This window comes from Haemaphysalis longicornis, unplaced genomic scaffold (assembly GCF_048455015.1).
Source record: "Haemaphysalis longicornis isolate Haplotype H1 unplaced genomic scaffold, Haemaphysalis longicornis Haplotype H1 scaffold_2, whole genome shotgun sequence".
Classification (NCBI taxonomy): Eukaryota; Metazoa; Arthropoda; class Arachnida; order Ixodida; family Ixodidae; genus Haemaphysalis; species Haemaphysalis longicornis.
The window spans coordinates 55,030,917-55,046,557 of NW_027526295.1; the positions used below are offsets into that span (position 1 = coordinate 55,030,917).

Consider the following 15,641-nt stretch of genomic DNA (forward strand, 5'->3'; position numbering starts at 1 on the left):
CGAGTCCCTCATTTCCTACTCTGATTCGCTACATGCAGAGCGAGGGCCTCTGTTCTGGCAATCTTGGTTTCATAGGAAGATTAAGAGGGTTCAACTCTGGTCGACCACTCTTGACAAGTCGTAGACGCTCGAATCACGGCCCGGGGGTTAATAAGAAGGTACCCTTCACCCCAAGTAGTCCGAGTGGCGCTGGCTACCACCCCCAAGCACAGGAAACAAAAATACATTAACATAAATACCCCAGAAAGTGGAGGGGAAAATCGCCCGCCGGTACCGTAGTGGTTATCGCACCAGACCGGTATTCTGGAGGTCGGGGTTCGGATCCCACCTGGCGGGAATTTTTTCTCCACTTTCTTTCTTTCCAAAGTCTTTATTTGTTTCAATGACCTACCACATCCTCCCCTTTGCTTTCCGAGGTTTTCTCAACTGGGAACTCTTATTTATTTGTTATTTTAACGAGCCCCTTATATCCTATTCTGGTTCGCTACATGCAAAGCGAGGGCCTCTGTTCTGGCAGTCTTGGTTTCATAGGAAGCTTAAGAGGGTTCAACGCTGGTCGACCACTCTTGACATGTCGTAGACGCTCGAGTCACGACCCGGGGGTTAAAAAGAAGCTCCTTCACCCCGAGTAGTCCGTGTGGCGCTGGCTACCACCCCAAGCACAGAAAAGAAAAATACCTTAACATAAATACCCCAGAAAGTGGAGGGGAAAATCGCCCCACCGGTAGCGTAGTGGTTATCGCACCAGACCGATACTCTGGAGGTCGTGGGTTCGGATCCCACCTGGCGGACGTTTTTCCTCCACTTTCTTTTTTTCCAAATTCTTTATCCGTCTTAATGACCTACCACATCTTCCCCTTTGCTTTCCGAGGTTTTCTCGGCTGCTCACTCTTATTTCTGTCTTATTTCAACAATCCCTTCATTTCCTATTCTGATTCGTATATGTATATATATATATATATATATATAAAATATATATATATATATATATATATATATATATATATATATATATATATATATATATATATATATATATATATATATATATATATATACTGTAAGAGGCCTTCAAGGAGACGTCGCTCACTGATAGAGCGGAGAAGACAGACGTTGTTGTTTTGGCGAACGCGCCGCCAAGCAGCACTAGCGTCAGTGATTATATTGATCATGTACAGGTGACGAAGATGAAGCATTGCTGAAAAGGATGACAGGTGATGATGATTACACATAAGATTGAAATCAGCGAAATATTGTGCCGCGCAGAACTGCAGTGCTTACACTAAGTGCCGCACCCCCCTCGAGGAAGGCGGCCGCGCGGCCGCTGGCATCTACGAAGTGGGAGAGTGGAACTTGTTGAGACGGGAGACATGCACAATTTCGGTTCCCTGAACCACGGTTCCAGCGGTTCGTGCTGGGAGACACAGGGGTAACCCGATAGTTGACAGGCGACGTCTGCTCCAAAACGGCATAAGGGCCGATGAATCGCCTAAGAAACTTTTCGCATAGCCCAGGCACACGAATGGGAGTCCAGAGTAGAACCTGGCCCCTCCACAGAACTGGATACACCGGTGCGAGGCGTCGTACTGGAGCTTGCGGTCCTGCTGGCAGGCTTGCGTGTTTTCACGGGCAATACGGCGGCAGTGGTGAAGGCGAGAGATGTATTCGTCAGACCCGGGGACGAATCCCGTCGCCGGTGCCGAGAACTGACAGGTGTCTATGACGAAAGAGGGATCACGGCCATAAACAAGAAAAAACGGAGCGTATCCAGTTGTTCGTTGGCGTGCCGTATTATAAGCAAACGTTACGAATGGAAGGATGGCGTCCCAGTTAGTATGGTTTGGTCCGATATACATGGAGATCATACCCGAGAGTGTACGATGGAAGCGTTCCGTGAGGCCGTTTGTTTGGGGGTGATATGAGGACGTTATTTTGTGGATGGTGTTCGATGCACGAAGCAGATCTCCAATGACGCTTGAAAGAAATGTTTTTCCACGGTCACTTAGTAGAACCCGGGATCGCCATGGCGTAAGATCACGTTATGCAAGATGAATTCGGCGAATTCTCGGGAGCAGCCAGAGCGAACAGGGGCCGTCTCCGCACAACGCGTCAAATGGTCGACCGCGGTAACGATCCAACGGTAGCCGGATGAGGTGGATGGTAAAGGGCCGTATAGATCAATACCCACTACGTCAAAAGGATCCGCCGGACAAGGAATGGGTTATAGAAGTCCAGCAGACGCCGTTGTAGGGCGTTTGCGATGCTAACACAATGCAGAAGATCTGACACACTTAGCGGTGCACCTTGACATGCCAGGCCAGAAGAAGCGAGCTCGGATCCTAACAAACGTTTTATGAAAGCCGAGGTGGCCAGCAGCTGGGTCATCGTGAAAGGCTTCTAAAAGCTTTTGCTGCAAAGCCCGAGGAGCTACAGGCACCCATTTTTTCCCCAGCAGGGTGATGGTTGACGCGGCAGAGCACACCGTTGCGGCGCGTGTACTTTGCAAGCTGGCGTCGTAAACGGCTGTTAGGAGGCTGCGCCACCCCAGACAGTCGTGTCAGTTATGGTTCGGCAGTGAGGGTCCGCCTGCTGAAAAAACATCAGCTCGGAGCACGCAAGGGATGGCGCAGAGTCGATGGGAGCCAAGGATGTAGCTCGTGCACCGGAGGAAACATCGCCAGTGGTGTTTGATGTTGACACGAGGGGACATCGTGACAAGGCATCCGCATCAAGGTTTTTTTTGCCTCATTTATACTGTACAGTGTAGTCGTACTCCTGTAATCACAAAATCCACCGTCCGAGCCAGCCGGAAAGGTTCTTCAGCGTCGATAACCAGCACAAGGCGTGATGATCGGTCACTACGGTGAAGTGGCGGCCGTATAAGTAGGGACGGAATTTTTGTACCGACCAGACGACAGCCAGGCATTCTTGTTCAGTAATGGTGTAGTTCTTCTCTGCGAAACTGAGAGTGCGACTGGCATAGGCCACAACATGCTCTCTAGATTGGTTATCGCGCTGGAGAATAGCAGCACCAATTCCGTACCCGCTTGCATCCGTATGTAATAAGGTTGGCTTGGTGTCGTCGAAATGGGTCAAGGCAGGGTCAGAGGTAAGCGCGTGTTTTAAGGCTTGAAATGATTTTTCACAGTACCCGCCGCGGTGGCTCAGTGGCTAAGGCGTTGCGCTGCTGAGCACAAGGTCGCGGGTTCAATTCCCGGCCGTGGCGGCCGCTTTTCTGATGGAGGCGAAAAGCAAAAACGCCCGTGTGTACGAGATTTCGGCGCACGATAAAGATCCCCAGGTGGTCAAAATTAATCCGGAGCCCTCCACTACGGCGCGCCTCATCGCCTCCGTTGCGTCGGCGCGTTAAACGCTACAATCAATCAATCAATATTTCGCAGTCCTCAGACCATACGAAAGGCGTGCCAGAACGTAGAAGCTGGTTTAGCGGAGACGCGAGAGTTGCGAAGTTGCGCACAAAACGTCGAAAGTAGGAAGCCAGGCCAAGAAAGCTGCGGAGCGTCTTCTGTTCCTGGGGGCGTGGAAAGATCATTACTGCGCTAATCTTCTCAGGGTCGGGCCGGACACCTTCTTTGCTCACAACATAGCCAAGGACCTTGATGCCCTTGCTGGCAAAATGACATTTTTTTCGTGTTGAGCTGTAGGCCGCCGTTAGCGAGACAGGTCAGCACTACCTCCAGCCACTACAGGTGCTGAGAGAAGGTGGACGAGAAGACAACGATGTCGTCCAGATAGCACAAACAGGTATTCCACTTTAGGCCATGTAGAACAGTGTCCATGGTTGTGGGTGTCCATGGCTTAAAGGTTGTGGGTGCGTTACACAACCCGAATGGCATAACGTTAAACTCGTACAAGCCTTGAACATCATCGCCATCATCTTCATCCCGTCATCAACTGGCGTAGCAAGTTAGGCATTTTAGCCCAGCTAGCATCGCCAGACTTCATTAAAGATCTCTCTCTCTCTCTCTGTCTCGTACAAGCCGTCGGGGGTACAGAATGCTGTTTTCTCCTTATCGGTCTCGTACATTGGTATCTGCCAATACCCTGAACGTAAATCCAGGCTTGAAAAATATTCAGCTCCTTGCAAACAATCCAAAGCATCGTCAATCCTTGGCATCGGGTAGACATCTTTTCTGGTAATTTTGTTGAGGGCTCGATAATCCACGCAAAAGCGAACTGACCCATCCTTCTTTCTTACTAATACAACAGGAGAAGACCAGGAACTCGCGGAGGGACGAATTTTCGTTCAGATGCCGACACGCGATACGGCCGGCGGCGTATGATGTGAGGACTGTCGAAAGACAAACGGCGCTTGTTCAGTAAGGCCAATAAGCACTGTGCCTCTGCCTGCGTGATGTCGGGGCTAATGGTGGCGGTTAGCGCTAAAGTAGAAGTGTCCGAAAAAACGGAACGCGGAAGAGCCGACAACGAGCCGATAGGAACAACATAAATGGTCTCTCCCTGATGAGTCAAGGCCACTGTGGTGCCTTCATGCAGCAGGATCAGTTCGAGGATAGCGTTGGTCACGGGAAGGGTTGCTAACCCATTGCAGAAGCGTATGAGGCACGTAGCTATCATGACTCCTTTAGAGAATAGGCTGGCACAAGGAACGACTAAAATGTCCCCCTCACTGATGTCGGCCGATCGAACTGTGAGGAGAGTATCCAGTCCTGGAGAAAGAACACAATCAGCAGCCACTATGAGGTTCACTTCAGGCATACTGCAAACACACGAAACCTGCTCATTGGAGAGTTGAATGGTTGCGCTATCACAAGAGATGACGGCTGAGGCTCAAGAGATAAAGTCCCACCCCAAAATTAGCGAATGAGAACACGACGCGAGCACCAAACACGGGATATGATGCCGAAGGCCATCGATAAGTACGCGTACCGTGCACTGTCCAGAGGGCTGAATCAAAACATTATTTGCGCAACACAAGGTCGGGCCGGAGTAGGGAGTAGGGCGTTAGCACTTTACGAAGTCGAGCACACAAGTCTGCATATATAACTGAAATACTGGCGCCAGTGTCCCCAAGAGCATCAAAACAAATACCTTCGATGACGACAGATAAAATGAGTGATGGCCGCTGCGGAGGAATTGTACATTTACCAGATATAGCAGTTTTCTCTCCAAAAACTGCAGAGGTTAGTTTTCCTGGCGGAGGTCAGCAGCATGAGACGCGGGGCGATGGGGCGATACCGAGCGGTTCCGGAAGGGAGATGATGGTGAACGGCGTCGCGATTTGCGGGAACTGCCAGGAACGTCCTGTGTGTTCGGGGTCGACGAAAAGGGCCCTGGAGGGGAATTATATGCGCGTTAACGAAAGCCTAATGGAGGTCGGTAGGTGTTGCGGTCCGGTATAAGGCCTGCACATTCGTCTTGCTGACGCCATCGACAAAAACGGGCAATATGAACCGTGATACCACAGCACAAGCAAGTGGGTCGGGGGGGCGGAGGGTCGCCAAGGAGCATAGTACTGGCTGTACGGCTCAGGGAGTCTCGGAGAAAGGGCAGACAAATGACTCTGAGCAGGCGCAGGATGCGGGAAGACTTGCTGTAGTGGGCTGATCTCGGCGTACTGAGGCGCGTGGTGTGGAGCAGCGTGTTCGGCAGAGGGCCCGCTTTCCATGAGACGCAGTTCTCCTTTAACCAGGTCACGCAACGTGGCACCAGAGGAGAACTGGCGATCACGAGAGAGTCCAGAGGTCTTCTGTGCCTGAAGTTCTTCCCTAATGATACTTCGTATCAAAGAGCGCAGCTCCGTGTCGGCTGGAAGGCAGGCTGCTTGGGTATCCTGCTGGATGCGAGCGGACTGCAGCGCATCCAAGCGCTGGCAAATCGTAACTACGTCGCGTACGGTGGTGGGATTCTGAGCGACGTGAGCATTAAAGGCAAATGAGCTAATGCCTTTCAGAAGGTGCCGGACTTTGTCGTTCTCCAACATGCCCTCGTTCGCCTGGCAACAAAGCGCAAGCACATCCTCAATGTAAGGCGTGTACCTCTCACCTACATGTTGAATGCTCTGGGAGGGTTTCTTCGTGGCGCTCTCCGATCGGCTCGCTGATGTGCCAAAAATCTTGCGAATCTCTTCCGTAAACGTATTCCAATCTCCTAGGCGACGTGCGTTGTTATAAAACCACGTCCTAGCCACTTTGTCAAGGCAGAACGGGACATTAAAGAGCTTCATAGAGTCATCCCACCGATTAAACGCACTCACTCTGTTGTAAGAGTCGAGCCAATCGTCGAAGTCTTCCCCGCGAAGATCAGCGAAGGATCTGGGGTCCCGTTGGCGGCTGGTAACGGTCCACAAAGGACGCGCCGAAGCCGTTCCAGGGGTGGTGCGAGTCGGGACATCCTGTTCCATTGGCCCCGATGGCATTTGAATGCGTCTTCCTGAACGTAGCTCCAGGGGTGCGCTAGGAGAGCCATAGGGTGGGATCGAGTTGCACCTCCACCACGTGTAAGAGGTCTTCAAGAAGACGTCGCTCCCTGAGAGAGCGGAGAAGACAGACGCCGTTTATTTGGCGAACGCGGAGCCAAGCAGCGCTAGCCTCAGGGATGATAATGATCATGTACAGCTGACGAAGATGAAGCATTACTGAAAAGGATGACAGGTGATGATGATTACTGATAAGATTGAAATCAGCGACATATTGTGCCGCGGAGAACTACAGTGCTTACAATATATATATATATATATATATATATATATATATATATATAATTCAGGGAGCAGTTAAACTTTTGATGCCAACTTTTCAGCAAGGAGACTTGCTTTCGTCAGGGCAATCTTTCGCCTGGCTGGCACGCTTTATATAGGGGTAGGTCCCCAGTTGAGAAGGGGGAAGGAAAGAAGGAAGAGCAATTATAAAGCGGATTGGTTTGGGAGTATGTCGGGCGAGATAGGGGCAAAGAAGGTTGTATAGTTTGAGCCGCGAAGTAGGTCACAGGGAAGTCATGTGGGGGTTGATATTCGGGGAATTTTTGAATAGAAAGGATGAGAGGGTGTTTGTTGACCCGCCGCGGGGCATAAGGAAAGGTTCTCAGAACCGCCGGAAGCCGACGAGGCGGTGAGAGTGGGGTCCTTATCAGAAACTATCTGCAAGCCTCAGGTCAAAAGAAAAGGTAGAGAAAGGAGAAATAACTAGGTCAAGGAAAAGAGAAAAAAAACAGGGAGGCAAAACCACACAAACTCACACACACAAAAAAAAGCAATGACCTGGCAACTGAAATGGCACGTGTCACCCACGGCAACATTCCTGGAACAAGCCTGTCCTGAAACTCAAAAATGAAAAGATAAAGTTAAGAGTGACGTACGGGGCACACGACCACGCGGACTAATAAACAGAGAAAGAAAATAAATTAAATGGAATTCCAAAAGCAAAGGTTGGATTGATGCGGGCGAGTATAAAGCTGGAAGCTAAGGAATGAAAATAAAAGAATTTGGTGACCAGGTAAAGACCAGAGGGAGGGGTAATAGTCTTTCGATAGGGTATATGCAGGACAGTGCCTATTTCTGTATTCCCGGTGAATATCGCAAGGATTCCAAGTTGCCCGTAGACGCATTAATTGCAGGAGGTTGCATGGAGTTGAATTTGTGAATTAAATAGGATTCACGGTATTTTCTCTCCCTAGGAGACCTGAAGTTTGACTGAAGTATATACAACTGGAGGTCATCAAAATTGTGGCCTGGTTGGTTGAAATGCTGCGTTACAGCTATGGAGGATTTGGTAAGAGTATCTGCCCGGTGACCATTCAGACGTAGGCTCACAGGTTGACTCGTTTCGCCTATATACTGTTTGTGGTACATTGAGCATTCCAACATATGCACAATGTTGGATGAAGTGCACGCAAAAGTTGAATAAATGTTGTGGACATAATTACTGGCTGTGCTTTTTACAATGCAGTCGGTCTGCAGGTGCCTGCAAGTCTTGCATTTGGGCGGGAGCAGCTGGCTATGACTGGTTGCTTTGAAGGCCCTGTTTTAGCATGCACTAAATATCTTTTAGATTCCAGTTCCTCCGGTAGGTAACCGTTGGGGCTTCCGGGAAAGTCTTTATAAGTCGGTCGTTACTGGCTAAAATGGGGTAGTACTTGCGCAGTATATTGTTTACATTTGGGAGGGCGTTTGAAAATGTAGTTATTAGGGCAGGCGGCCTGGCGCTTTTGTTTTGTCGCTGGTTGTTGCGCACGTCATCCCTTTTGAGATTAGATGCACGTTGGTACGCCTGATCGAGCGAGCGTTTGTGGTGGTTCCTGTTAATAAGGGTGGACTTGAGTTCATCTAGGTGCTCTACGTAGTCACTGTCATCACTGCGTACTCTTCTAAGCCTGGTGGCTTGTCCTACAAAGATCCCTTGCTTACAGTGTCTCAGGTGATGGCTTTTATAGTCTAGGTACTGCTGCCTGTCAGTTGGTTCTCTAAAAAGCGTGGTTTTGAGTTTACCTTTGTCTAAAACGACGGTAGTATCTAGGAAGTTCACTTCTTTTTCAGAATACTGGCAGGACAATATAATAGTCGGATGCGAAGAATTGAGATGAGATATAAACGTTTCTAGAGTCGCGCAACCGCGTTCCCAAATCATGAAGATGTCGTCTATGTAGCGGAGGTAAACCTGAGGTTTATGCGGAAAAGTCCTTAATAGAGTGGCTTCAAGTTGCCCCATGAAAATGTTTACATAGGTGGGCGCAAATGGAGTACCCATGCTGGTTCTAAAAACTTGCAAAAAGTAAGAAGAGTCGAATTCAAAATAATTGAATGTTAAAACTAGTTTTAACAAAGTTATGTACACTTCTGGCGCATGTTGGTGCGGGTTCTCTGATACAGCTTTGGAAATAGCTTCAACTCCTTCACGAAAGGGATGTTTGTATACAATGCGGCAAAGTGAAGACTAACAAGGAGGGTTCCACTGGGTAGGCGCCCACCCTTATTTATCTCTTCTAATATCCGGAGGAAGTGGGGGGGGGGGTGTCCTGGACGAATGAAGGAAGAATAGTCGGAATATAAGATAGGTAATGATTCAGAAACAGAGATAATGGTTCTGTTGGGGTATTGTTATTCGAAACTATGGGTCTGCCAGGAATGTGGCAGTGAAAAATAATTGTACGGGGCTTTGTGGACTTTTGGGAGGAGGTAAAAACGGCCTGGATGCTTTTTCGGTTTCATGAAATTTAAGTCAGTGGTCGTTATTAACTCTCTAGATCGCAGATCTGTGAGGCTCTGAAGGAATTTTAGGCTGTATTCCTGGTTTGGATCGTTATCTAATGGCTTGTAGTGGCAAGGGTTATTGAGCTGCCTATAAGCTTCATCTTTGTATTTTCCCATAGGTAAAACAACTACGCTATCACCTTTGTAAGCTGGCTTTATGACTATGTCGGTTCTGGCTGATAGGCTATTCAGGGTAACTTCTTCCGCCGGAGTTAGGTTCTTGCGCTTGTTTGATCGCTTGGTTGTTGCCAATATTTCTCTTCATACTGATTTTAAGTATAGATCTAATTCTGGAGATTGATCTATATCTGGAGTCCAAGTGCTAGGAGGGTGGAGGTTGCATTCGTTAATGTCAGGTTGGTCCTGCTTTTCCGAAAAAAAAAAAACTCGCTTAGTCTCATTCTCCGAGAAAATTCAGTGAGATCTTTATGTAATTCGTATTCATTCACACGGTTATTTCTGGGACAGAAAGTTAGACCTCGTTCTAGGATACGTTTTTCGTCGGCCGTTAGTGTTTTGGAAATGTCAATGAAGTTGCTGGGGACGGTAGCGACGGAGCTCGTTTTTTCTATAGGATTATTGGCTGGGGGATGAGGTTGTACTGAAGCAATCTCTGTATCGAGGGGCAACATTGCATTACCTAATACTCCATATTCCGGGCTATTGAGAGGCTGATTTTCTACAGTGCAAGCTGTAATTGGTGAGGGAAGCTGGTCACGTTGAAACTTAACCGCTCGCCTATTACTAAGATCATTTTCCTTACGATTTATCAAAATATTGAGATTAGTTTCTCCTGCTCAGTTAGCGTAAGAGCTTGAATCTGGTCGTTTAAGTGGCCGAGTTGGCTAGTACAGTCGTCTCTAAGAATTTTTAGGAGGAAAAGCAAAGCATTATTGAAATTACCTTGCCACCTGGCAGCTAGTTCAGGAGGGAGCTCGCCAAGGGCACAACAAACTTTTAGGAGCAGGCCTTTTGGGATCTTTTTGCTTTGGAGATACGAGGCGTACGTTTTTATTTTATTTCTCTCTTTTTTTACTCCGCGTGGTCTTGTGCACCGTACGTCACTCTAACTTTATCTTTTCGCTTTTGAGTTTCAGGACAGGCCCGTTCCAAGAATGTCGCTGTGGATGACACGTGCCATTTCAGTGGCCGGGTCATTGCTTTTACTTTTGTGTGTGGGTTTGTCTGGTTTCCCTCCATGTTTCTTTTCTCTTTTTTTATCTTTTCCTTGACCTAGTTATTTCCCCTCTTCTCTACCTTTTCTTTTGACCTGAGGCTTGCAGATAGTTTCTGATAAGGACCCCACTCTCAACACCTGGTCTGCTTCGGGCGGTTCTGAGAACCTTTCCGTGTGCCCCGCGACGGGTCAACAAACACCCTCTCATCCTTTCTCTCCAAAAATTTCCCGAATATCAACCCCCAGATGACTTCCCTGTGACCAACTTCGCGGCTCAAACTATACAACCTTCTTTGCTGAAACGTTGGCAAAAGTAGTGCTTTTACCTGGTTCAAAGGTTTCTTATATATATATATATATATATATATATTTATATAATTAGAGCAAGATAAACTCACAAAGCGCGCAGAAATAGTATAAGTAAAGAGTCGGATACACAGCAAGAACAATAACAAACAATGTTTACTTACGTAGCGGCAACGGGACTTGCCTTCATCAGACTAAAGTTACATGATTTTGCTGTCGCAAACATTTTGAACACATTTCTTATATAGGTTTGCATAAAACTGTGAGAAAGAGCGGAAAATGTTTCGGAAATGGGGAGTGTGCATACAGTCAGGCTACGCCTATGTTACAACATCAACAAACAAACAAGAAAAATAAAAAAAGGGGGGGGGAAAGCGAGAGAGAGAAAAAGGGGTCGTGTTAACAATGCAGCGTTCAAGGTTGCACCATGACGGGTCAACGTATGCCGCGCGGGCTGCAAGTTCAGACAATGGGGGGAAACTGGACAACCGCGGTTTGAAAAGAAAGGGAAGAGTATACAGTAAGATATTCAGTGACTGCTGAGACTGGTTCGGGGGGAAGCGAAGATGGGTGTGCCCCCCGCGGGTCAAGACAATAGATAGAGGGCACAAAAGAGCATTTCCCAGAAGCTAGCAATTGAACAGAAAATAGGTATGGTCACAAAAGGTTAAACATGAATAGATCACAAAGAGTTAAACATTCTTAAGTGGTGGTGGGGACGAGGCCTCCCTCTGCAGGACAAATGGCATTGTTGAGCCGTATTAGGCTAATAAAGCTGCTGTATTAGGAGAGTTTCTGCGAATTCTGATGGCAAACTCGAGGGTAGGAATAATGAACATAGTTATAAAAATTATGAAGCCACTAATTTTAATCGAGGGATAAGCACGTTAGTTTTCCGTAACTTTCATTAATTCCAATCGTGGCTGACCCAAACTTATAAATGAGATAAGATTCCCGAACCTCGCGGTCGTGGTGCGTTTTGAAGGCGGATTCTAAAATCGTTGCTTTAAGATGTTCAAATGCATGCCCGGGACTGTTCACATGTCTTGACAGGGGCAAATAAGGGCAGCTTTTTGCATGAGAGCGGTGATTATTGAACCGTATTCGGAAGGGCGTTTCAGTTTGGCCGATATATTGTTGCCTACAAACAGTGCACTCTAGAAGATATACGACATTAGCGGAGTCACAGTTAAAGTTACCTTTTATATTTACGTAGTAGTCTGAAGCCGTGCTGGTGGCGCGCTGTGTAGTGGTCATGTGTGGGCATACTTTACATCGGGGTTTATTGCAGGGCATGCAGCCAGTAGTTGCCGGTCGGTTGATACGAGAGTTAGTAAGAAAGTCACCAAAATTCTTATTACGCCGGTAGACAACGCGTGGTGGTTCGGGGAATATGCTTTTTAAGCGGTCACTTTGCATTAGGATATTGTGATGTTTTTTAGCACGGTTGACACTCTTGGAGCGGAGGATGAGTGGGTTAAAACTAAGTTAGTTGGCGGTTTCCCGTTCGGGGCTTTTTTCTTACAGATTTCGTTACGGTCTAATTGGTTGGCTCGCACAATAGCGTGGTCGATGACTTTTTCCGGGTATTTTTTATTCAGGAGGGCGGTCTTGAGTTCTCGACAGTTTGAGTCAAAGTCGGCTTGGTTTGAGCAAATTCTCCTAAATCGGTGGGCTTGGCTGTAAGGTATTGCTGTCTTGCAGTGTCTGACATGGCTGCTTCGGAAGTGCAAATACTGCCGCGTGTCTGTCGGTTTTCTACACAGTTTAGTTTGAAGCCGACCTTGGAAGGTAGTAACGGTGACGTCCAGAAAGTTTACACTGTGTTCCGAATAGGAATGAGCAAGGGAAATACTAGGATGGGTTAGGTTAAATGCCTCAATGAAGGTGAGGAGCTACGCCTCACCGTGTTGCCAGATCATGAATATGTCATCAATATACCTTTTATAGTACATTGGCTTTAAATTTTGGGTGTCAAGAAAGTTTGATTCGAGGTGAGCCATAAAGATATTAGCGTAGTTAGGTCCGATTCGAGTTCCCATTGACGTTCCGCTGACTTGCACGTAATGAACTCCGTCGAACTCAAAATTGTTAAGTTCAAGAATAAGCCTAAGGAATGTTTGGAGAGCAGAAGAATCGATAGGTTGGTCGCACGATGACTGCTCATACGCAAGGGATACAGCGGCGATGCCATCTTCATGGGAGATGTTAGTATACAGTGACACAACATCAAGGGTGACTAGAAGGCAGTTATCAGGAATTTTAATTTTTGAGATGTCTGAGAGAAATTCATTGGTATCCTTAATGAAGGAGGGAAAGCTGGGCGGAATGTCGCAAATGAGATTATCCACATAGCGCGAGAGGTTTTCGGTAACAGTGCCAATGCCAGAAACAATGGGGCGCCCTGGGTTGTTCACCTTGTGAATCTTTGGGAGCAGATAGAATTTACTGGCTACTCGGCTTAAGGGGATCAGGGAACGAGCCGTGGTTTCATTTATTGTTTTATTTTTAACAAGCTCAGCAAGTTTATCTTTGACAATTTGCTTATAATCTTGAGTGGGACCATTGGGTAGTGCTTTATAGAACGTCGATACTGATAGTTGCTTATTGGCCTCGTTAACATAGTCGGTTTTGTCAAGGATTACGATTGCGCCTCCCTTGTCGGCAGGTTTAATAACTATGTCGGGACAGCTTGCGAGTTCCTCTAGGGCTTTCTTTTCGTTGGTAGTCATGTTGTGGTGGAACGAAATTTGTGTTTGGTAAGCTTTTCGCACATCGCGTTGGACAGCTTTGATGTACATGTCGAGGCAACTATCACGCTGTGTGGGAGGGGTCCAGTGCTTATAGCTAGGTAGGGTTCTGCGGGCTTCTTCCGTCGCGGGGTGATCGTAGAAGTGTTCTCGTAGTCTCATGTTCTGGCGAAGTTATCTAAGTCCTTAAAAAGTTGAAATTCATCAAAACCACCAGTAGCCGGGCAAAAGTTTAGGCCCTTTGACAAGACGTTCATCTGAGCTTGGGAGAGGGGTATACTTGAAAGGTTCATTACATTCCCGGTAAGGTTTTCTTTTGTGACGGCAGGCGAGGGAAAAATATTAGTACAGGGATTTAACTGAACTGTTTGGGGTGCAGTAGTCGAAGCATTTATTACAGTCGTAGTGACATTATCGGCCGTATTGTCAGAGTTGTGGCAGTTACTAGTGCCGGAGCTTGTTAGGTTCTTACGCATGTGGCCAGTGTTAGAAATCTTGTCTCGGTTAAACTTTCGGTCTTTTGTTCGGGATATGGCGGAGGCCGTCTTAGATTCGTAGTTGCTTAAAAGGTTCAACTCTCTTTTGCATAGTTCTTTACGAAGTAGTTCCTCTTTCTTTTGGAGAGAATGGGCCGTAGTTTCGTAGTGATTGAGGACTATTTCAGTTAATTGTAAGGATGCTTTATCGAGTAACTGTTTCCACTTATTCATGTTGGACGGGGAGAGTCCGGTAGTAGCAGGTTTTATTCTAATCCTAAGACCCCTGGGAGCGACCGCGGCAGTCAAGTACTGTGCAAGAGCGGAAACGTGCAATTCGGAACGTATGCGCTTTTCGGTGATTTTTCTTAGCTTTAAAAACTGTCTTGAAACGGGGAAGGAGGCCGTGTTACCTGTTTTTTTGTGTTGTAGTCAGTTGCTGCTATGCCGATTCTATCGAAGGTTGTAAGGGCATGTGGCACGGAGGGCTGGATTTTGGACCCCGGAAGGTCGGGCGGACGCGCTGCTGTTGGTTTTCGTGGGCTCGGTGGTCGCTGAAGATGCGGAGGTTGGGCGTGGCATGCTGTTGGTGCGGCGCCGGTCAGGGAGCTTCTCAGTGTAGCCGCGAGCGTTCCCTCGGGGCTTTGTGGCCGCTGCAGGTTTGCCAGTAGGGGTTGGCATGTCGCTGGCGCGACGCTCGTCCGTGGACTTCGGGGTTGGGGCGCTGGCGCTCGCCCGGGCCGCCGTGTTTGTGGTGGATCTGGGGGGCAGTGGCGGTGGGCTGCTGGCACGACACTGCTCCGGGGTCCTTACACTGGATAGAATTGGAGGCAGTGGTGGAAAGTCGCTGTCATTTGGCAATATAGCCGGGGCTGCAACTGGGTCGGCGGTGCATGCGAAGTCGCGCCAGCCCAGAGGATTGCAGCGCTGTTGCATGAAGCAGAGTGCACGAATGTGGCCGGCCAGCAAGGCCACACCCTCGAAGCTCGGGTGTAAGCCGTCCGCAGCGAGTACTCGGCAGGCTGGAAGGTGCTCAAAGCCATGATCGAAGAAGCGGACAAAGCGTGAGTGGCGGCAAAATTCGCGGAGAAGTGAGTTGAAACGGCGTGCCTTTTCGTTGCAGCAGCGAGCGAAGCGAGAGATGCGGTAGTCGCGGCGGCGGTTAGCGGAGCGGGGAAGAATGAGACTGGCGTTAATAGTGGAAATGTTCGGTCGAGATTCCAGAATGAGGTCAGTCAGTGAGCGGTAGTCAGAGAAAGGATGTTCAGCGGAAGTAGAGCTGAGAACATTAGTACCAACATGCAGAAAAACTGTAGTGACAGAGGCAGGGATAAAGTCGATCAGTGAGCGTGCGTCAGCAATGCATGCGCCAGGCTGAGAAACAAAAGCGGGGGCTCCAGGGCAGAGGGGGTCAAAGTGATGATACAGATACTTGGTCTGGGAGTCCCCGATCACAACTGTTGTGGTTTCAGTCTGCGGAAATTTCCAGATGATGCTCTTTGCTGTGCTCCTGTCAGCGCTCATGGTAGAAACAAATCTAGAGAAAGATAAACTCACAAAGCGCGCAGAAATAGTATAAGTAAAGTGTCGGATACACAGCAAGAACAATAACAAACAATATTTACTTACGTAGCGGCAACGGGACTTGCCTTCATCAGAGTAAAGTTACATGATTTTGCTGTCGCAAACATTTTGAACACATT

At 48.0% G+C, this 15,641-nt stretch overlaps 1 non-coding gene across 1 annotated transcript; it reads left to right on the top strand.

Annotated features, from left to right (window-relative positions):
* The first annotated feature begins 718 nt into the window (after positions 1–718).
* Trnai-gau (transfer RNA isoleucine (anticodon GAU)) lies at positions 719–791 on the top strand. Its single transcript has one exon. It is a non-coding gene; the product is annotated as a tRNA-Ile (tRNA).
* Positions 792–15,641: the final 14,850 nt, after the last annotated feature.